General features: G+C 39.8%; 1 long non-coding RNA gene across 1 annotated transcript; it reads right to left on the reverse strand.

Annotated features, from left to right (window-relative positions):
* Nucleotides 1-358: 358 nt before the first annotated feature.
* Nucleotides 359-1,615, reverse strand: LOC149985663 (uncharacterized). The gene is made up of 2 exons (XR_016482506.1): nt 1,367-1,615; nt 359-980 (listed from the first exon to the last, which is right to left on the reverse strand). It is a non-coding gene; the product is annotated as an uncharacterized LOC149985663 (long non-coding RNA).
* Nucleotides 1,616-6,729: the final 5,114 nt, after the last annotated feature.

Raw genomic sequence — 6,729 nt, forward strand, 5'->3', positions numbered from 1 at the left:
AGAATACTAATGTTTTGTGATTCAGCTATACTTATCAACAGGGAAAAAGGAGTCTGAATCACCGCTTCAGAGAAACCAATTAGAGCCTCTGGCAATGGAATTATATGACAGAAAAAGGAGTGCCCTTTAGAAAACACAGGCAGCATAGGAATCTGGTGTGCACTCAGAAGACTGCAGAGTCTCTTTCATATAGGTATCTGATACATAGCAGTAAGCTTATTTCAAATAACTTCATACATACAGGACTGCCAACAGTTCCATTATCAAAATATGTGCCTTCATTAAAACACATGTTCCCCAGAGGTTGAAGTCTAGAATATGTGTGGTTTTGAATGGACTGTCAGGGGAAAGGTTATTTCAGCATGAAGGATTTATTTATTTATTCATCAGTACACAGATCTCTTACAGTGTATGTTGAAGCGGTTTTACATTACCATGGGGAAAAAAATGCTTTTGCATGTTTTGGTCATAATATTTATTTCAATGGAAATGCATTCACTTGTGAACGAATAACTAAATGCTCCAGTAGTACAGTTCAGAGGTAAATAAAAGCTACCACAGAGTTTAGGTCAATGGCGCCATCTGTTGATAGGATGTGTTCATGACAGAACCCCATGGGGTTTTGCCATGGGCGATCAAGTTCACATTCTGTTTTCATGTCCAATGAGCAGATGTCATGGAGTGCACATGCTCATATCTGAGCTCTAGTCACCTCTTATATTTTTAGGAAAATGACAACTCAAAGACAAACTTTGGAATGCAATAATGAATTTTTAAAAATAATTTCAAAAAACTATTAATATAATAAATTATTGATTCATGATTCATAAAAAATCAACAGCAAAAATAGAATTAATAGGGGAAAAAAATGTTTAAGGACGGGAAATGGTGGGATTCTTCTCCTCTTCCTCTTTCTCCTGTCTGGAGGCCACACAGCCGCAGGTGACGCATACCCCTCTTACGAGACTTCTGATCTTTGCCTAATAAGTACAACAACATTTTTAATACAACATGTGGTGTGTTAGTACATTTATGTAATCTGGACTTGCCTGGAGATCCATCTTCACTATACTGTCTGACTGAAACATCTTTTTGCACATCTCCCTCCTGGGGTGTATTTATTACGTCTCACAACGGAAACCGTTTACCGTTTAAGAACCAAACGGAAGCAAACAGAGCAATAAGAACGAAACAGGGAGGGACCTACCTGAATTTGTCCAAGAAAATATCTCTTATTCGTTGAAAATATTTTTCTGTTTGTAGTAAACGGTTTCTGTTGTTAAACGTTTTGTAACAGACAAAACATTTTGCATCAGAATTGGCGTAATCAATACACAGCTAAGCACATTTCTTCCGGAATACTCACTCATTGTGAGGGGATCCACAGCCGTGTCCACTTCTGGTTTGTAAGAAAGAGCTACGCTCACGTAAAACCGCAAAAATATTTTGTTGCGTTTAATCATTTGATTATACTGGCCTTGAAATGATCTTAATCATAAAAAAGCTGATTAAACTGTATACTTGTTTGAACACAGAGAAGCTCATGTGGTTTGTCCTCCATTTCATCGATGCCATGGGACAGAAAGTCGGTTGTGGCTGGTCAGCTTTGACTTCTGTGCAGAAAAGGGTGTCAACTATGGACACCTTTGGCTTTGGTGTCTCTTGGATGTCACAAACCTCAGTGTTGTCATTTGGCGATAGTGGCAACACACTGGGCACACCATGCCATTTCAATGTGGAAATGTGGGTAATATTTGGTTGATGAATGAAATGTCAACCTTTTTTCACCCCAGTCAAAAAGACCGACAGAAGTTTGTTGAATTCCCAATGTGTTATCACCATGCTTTCAACCATCCTAAAGCACAAACAAATTCCAATGGGAAAACTATCAGATTTTTGGTTTAGTTGTCTTCTAAATGTGTTATCACTGTGCTTTTAACCATTTAAATGCACAACAAAGTTTAAATGGGAATACAATGTCAGATATTTTGAACATTAACACTTAAAATCAAATCAAATTCTAATTTTATTTGTCACATACACATGGTTAGCAGATGTTATTGTGAGTGTAGCGAAATGCTTGTGCTTCTAGTTCTGACAATGCAGTAATATCAGTATAATATCAGTATGTTGGCAGCAGCCCTCAATGTTAGTGGTGGCTGTTTAACAGTCTGATGGCCTTGAGATAGAATATGTTTTTCAGTCTCTCGGTCCCTGCTTTGATGCACCTGTACTGACCTCGCCTTCTGGATGATAGAGGGGTTAACATGCAGTGGCTCGGGTGGTTGTTGTCCTTGATGATCTTTTTGTCCTTCTTTTTGTCCTTCTGGAGAGCCTTATGGTTGTGGGCGGAGCAGTTGCCGTACCAGGCTGTGATACAGCGTGACAGGATGCTCTTGATTGTGCATCTGTAAAAGTTTGTGTTTTTGGTGACACGTCGAATTTCTTCAGCCTCCTGAGGTTGAAGAGGCGCTGCTGCTCCTTCATCACCACGCTGTCTGTGTGGGTGGACCATTTCAGTTTGTCCGTGATGTGTACGCCGAGGAACTTAAAACTTAATATGTAGTCACTGTGCTTCATCTAATAGCACAACCAAATGACCTGGATTGGAGTTAAGATTACATTAAGAGTACATGGTGCAAGTGCTGCATGCTGTTGGAGATTCTGAGCAGATTATTAGAGCAACTGTGAAGCTCTCCACAGACCTGTGACCTTTGCATGCTATCTTGAACATGATTACATAAGAAGACATTTATAGTTACAGGAGGCTAACCTCAAAATGTGGCCGTGGAAGTGTTACGCACTTTAAGGTTGAATAAGTACTGTTACATTAGTTTATAAGATAGACTTAACTTTCAGCTATTTACGTTATTACAAAAATATGATTGAATTGTGTTTGGTTGACAACGCAACCAAATATCAACATCTATTAACCAATATTCAATTACGTTAATCCTATTCTTGAGTTTTTATATTTGGTTTAGTTGGAGACGAATCCAACATATCATTTGTTAACTTGTCGATAAGTTAATAGGCTATTGGCTGTTTTGCAAAAGTGATATTGCATTGTGCTCAGTTGTCAACAAATTCCAGTTTGTCTACAAATGTATAATTGATATGCTAGATTCACGTCTCCATCTCAACCAAAAATACAAGTTAAAGAATTGGACAAAACCTAATCAAACTTTAAACACACTTTAAATAAACTTTGATTTGATTTAGTCCTATTCTTTAACTTTGATTATTTTGGTTGAGATGGAGACTTGAATCAATACATTGATACACTTGAAGATTCCATTTGAAATCAACCAAAGCTTGAACCCCTAGGCTTATATGTGTCTATGTTTAGTTGAATTCAGGGTTGAATTGAAACATCTGTTGATGACATTGTAACTGCTATATAGACCTAAATACTATTTTTGATGATATACACTGAATATACAAAATATTAAGAACATGACAGAGCAGGTGAATCCAGGTGAAAGCTATGATCTCATATTGATGTCACTTGTTAAATCCACTTCAATCAGTGTAGATGAAGGGGAGGAGACAGGTTGAATGATTTTTAAGCCTCAAGACAATTGAGACATGGACTGTGTATGTGTGCCATTCAAAGGATGAATGGACAAGACAACATTTTTAAGTGCCTTTGAACGGAGTATGGTAGCAAGTGCCAGGCACGCTGGTTTGTATTAAGAACTGCACTACTGTTGGGTTTTTCACACTCAACAGTTTCCTGTGCGTATCATGAATGGTCCACCACCCAAAGGACATCCAGCCAACTTGACACAACTGTGGGAAGCATTGGAGTCAACATGGGCCAGCATCCCTGTGGAACACTTTTGACACCTTGTAGAGTCCATGCCCAAACGAATTGAGGCTGTTCTGAGGGCAAAAGGGGTAGGGGGTTCCTAATGTTTGGTGACTTATAAGGAGGGTATGGTTACATTTTATTTGCTGTGTTAAACCTAACCTTTGGAGTGACTTCAATAGCAACAGTGAATATATTTAGTTAAGATGTTTCTCAATAATCATTCTCACTATATCACATTGGTAGTAGTCAGTAACAAATATAAAAGATGGGCTTGGTTAAAACGCTGGGTGGGAGACCAAAGGGATAGCTGTAGATAGATCAACTCTCCTGTAAGAGGTGCTGCCCAGCATATAGTATTTTCTTTCTAGTAGATATAACATTGAAGATCTGATGTTGTTTCAAAGTTACAAATTCAACATATTTTATACAAGGTTTGTGAAAATTGGTTACAATGATGACAATCTTGTAGTTTAAATTTCACCCTCAACAATTTACCTTGGAATACTTTTTTTCCAAATCCGATGTACACTGAACAAATACAGTGCCTTCAGAAAGTATTCAGACCCCTTGACTTTTTCCAAAATTTGTTACGTTACAGCCTTATTCCAGAATATATTATTTTTCCCCTCATAAATCTACACACAATGTCCCATAATTACAAAGCAAAAATAGTTTAAAAATACTTTTATAATTTATGTATTTTTTAAACCCTGAAATAAACCCTGAAATATCACATTCACAAGTATTCAGACTCAGTACTTTGCTGAAGCACCTTTGGCAGCGATTACAGCCTCGAGTCTTCTTGGGTATGACGCTACAAGCTTGGCACGTCATTATTTGGGGAGTTTATCCCATTCTTCTCTGCAGATCCTCTCAAGCTCTGTCAGGTTGGATGGAGAGCTTTGCGGCACAGCTATTTTCAGGTCTCAAGTCCGGGCTCTGGCTGGGCCACTCAAGGACATTCAGAGACTTGTCCTGAAGCCACTCTTGCGTTGTCTTGGCTGTGTGCTTTGGGTCGTTGTCCTGTTGGAAGGTGAACATTCGCCCCAGTCTGAGGTCCTGGTTTTCATCAAGGATCTCTCTGTACTTTGCCTCAATCCTGACTAGTCTCCCAGTCCCTGCCACTGAAAAACATCCCCACAACATGATGCTGCCACCAACATGCTTCACCATAGAGATGGTGCCAGGTTTCCTCCAGATGTGACGCTTGGCATTCAGGCCAAAGAGTTCAACCTTGGCTTATTCAGACCAGAGAATCTTGTTTATCGTGGTCTGAGAGTCTTTAGGTGCCTTTTGGCAAACTTTTACTGAGGAGTGGCTTCCATCAGCCCACTCTACCATAAAGGCCTGATTGGTGGAGTGCTGCAGAGATGATTGTCATTCTGGAAGGTTCTCCCATCTCCACAGATGAACTCTAGAGCTCATTCAGAGTGACCATCGGGTTCTTGGTCACCTCCCTGACCAAGGCCCTTCTCCCCCGATTGCTTAATTTGGCCTTGCGGCTACCTTTAGGAAGAGTCTTGGGGGTTCCAAATTTCTTCCATTTAAGAATGTTGGAGGCCAGTGTGTTCTTGGGGACCTTCAATGCTGCAGAATGTTTTTGGTGTCCTTCCATAGATATGTGCCTCGACACAATCCTGTCTCGTAGATGTCAACTGTGAGATCTAATATAGACAGATATGCGTCTTTCCAAATCATGTCCATTCAATTGAATTTACCACAGGTGGACTACAATAAATTTGTAGAAACAGGATGGTCAATGAAAACAGGATGCACCTGATCTCAATTTCAAGTCTCATAGCAAAGGGTTTGAATACTTTTGTAAATAAGACATCTGTTTTCGCAAGAATATTTAAAAAAATACGTTTTTGCTTTGAGATTGTAGTATTGTGTGTAGATTGATGAGGATTTTAAAATGTAATCCATTTCGGAATAAGGCTGTAACATAACAAAACATGGAAAAAGTCAAGGGGTTAACACTGTCCGAATGCATTATATAGAAACGCAATATGTAAAGTGTTAGTTCCATGTTTCATGAGCTTAACTAAAAGAGGCAGCTTCATTGTTTCAGTTAACTCTGGAATGGAAAGGCATTGGAGGAGCATTTTTCTCAACAGTTTCTTAACCACACACTCAAGCAGGTGGTTATAGAGTGGTCTGGGATCTCACCAGCACCACTCTAAAAGCACAGAGACGTTCTCCCACTGACAAAGGAATGTGACTCAAGCTTTCCTGGCTCAGGAGTGGACTTCCTCTGGTTATGTGGCTCCATAGACTTCAGCACACACACACACACAATTCAGATTGAGAGTCGATCTCAGAACTCTTGGAGAACCACTTCAAGCTCAACTTCAGACGGGCTGAGGCAGCAGCTGATTTTGCTATGCAACTAATGCAGAGTTCATATGCTAGTGAGAACTAGGAATCTCTGACTTGCTGATTCGTTGAAAGCGGCACACGCATAACTAACTACAACCAGTTAGCAAGTTGGACATTTCAGTTTCCTAGTTCCAACTAGCACGTGAATGTGGCATTTGGGTAGATAATGTTCACAATTGAATCAATAAGCTGGTCATCTGTGAAACTCCCATCCAGCCCTTTTAGAGGAGACTCCTCACTTGTCTTTCTCAGGCTCTCTAAATGCATGTTTTAGGTCTGGAACTGAAGCAGCAACATGTACAGTGGATGGTGTCCGGGAGACAGAAATGGATCGCTGACTCAAACGGTTTGGTTGACTATCTACAGCTGCAGTCATCGTCTTTTTGACATTCAGCACAAAAGGCGTCAATGCTATTGCCTCGGAGGTTGGCGGTGTCAGAGCCTTGGCCATCAATAAGCTGTGTCTTAGATGGTTCTTCCAAACTCAGGGTGAAAATATATAAAAACACAGGGAAAAATCAGGTTTGAATGCATTG

Source organism: Oncorhynchus mykiss, chromosome 1 (genome assembly GCF_057628025.1).
Source record: "Oncorhynchus mykiss isolate SJ-2025 chromosome 1, ASM5762802v1, whole genome shotgun sequence".
NCBI classification, from domain to species: domain Eukaryota; kingdom Metazoa; phylum Chordata; class Actinopteri; order Salmoniformes; family Salmonidae; genus Oncorhynchus; species Oncorhynchus mykiss.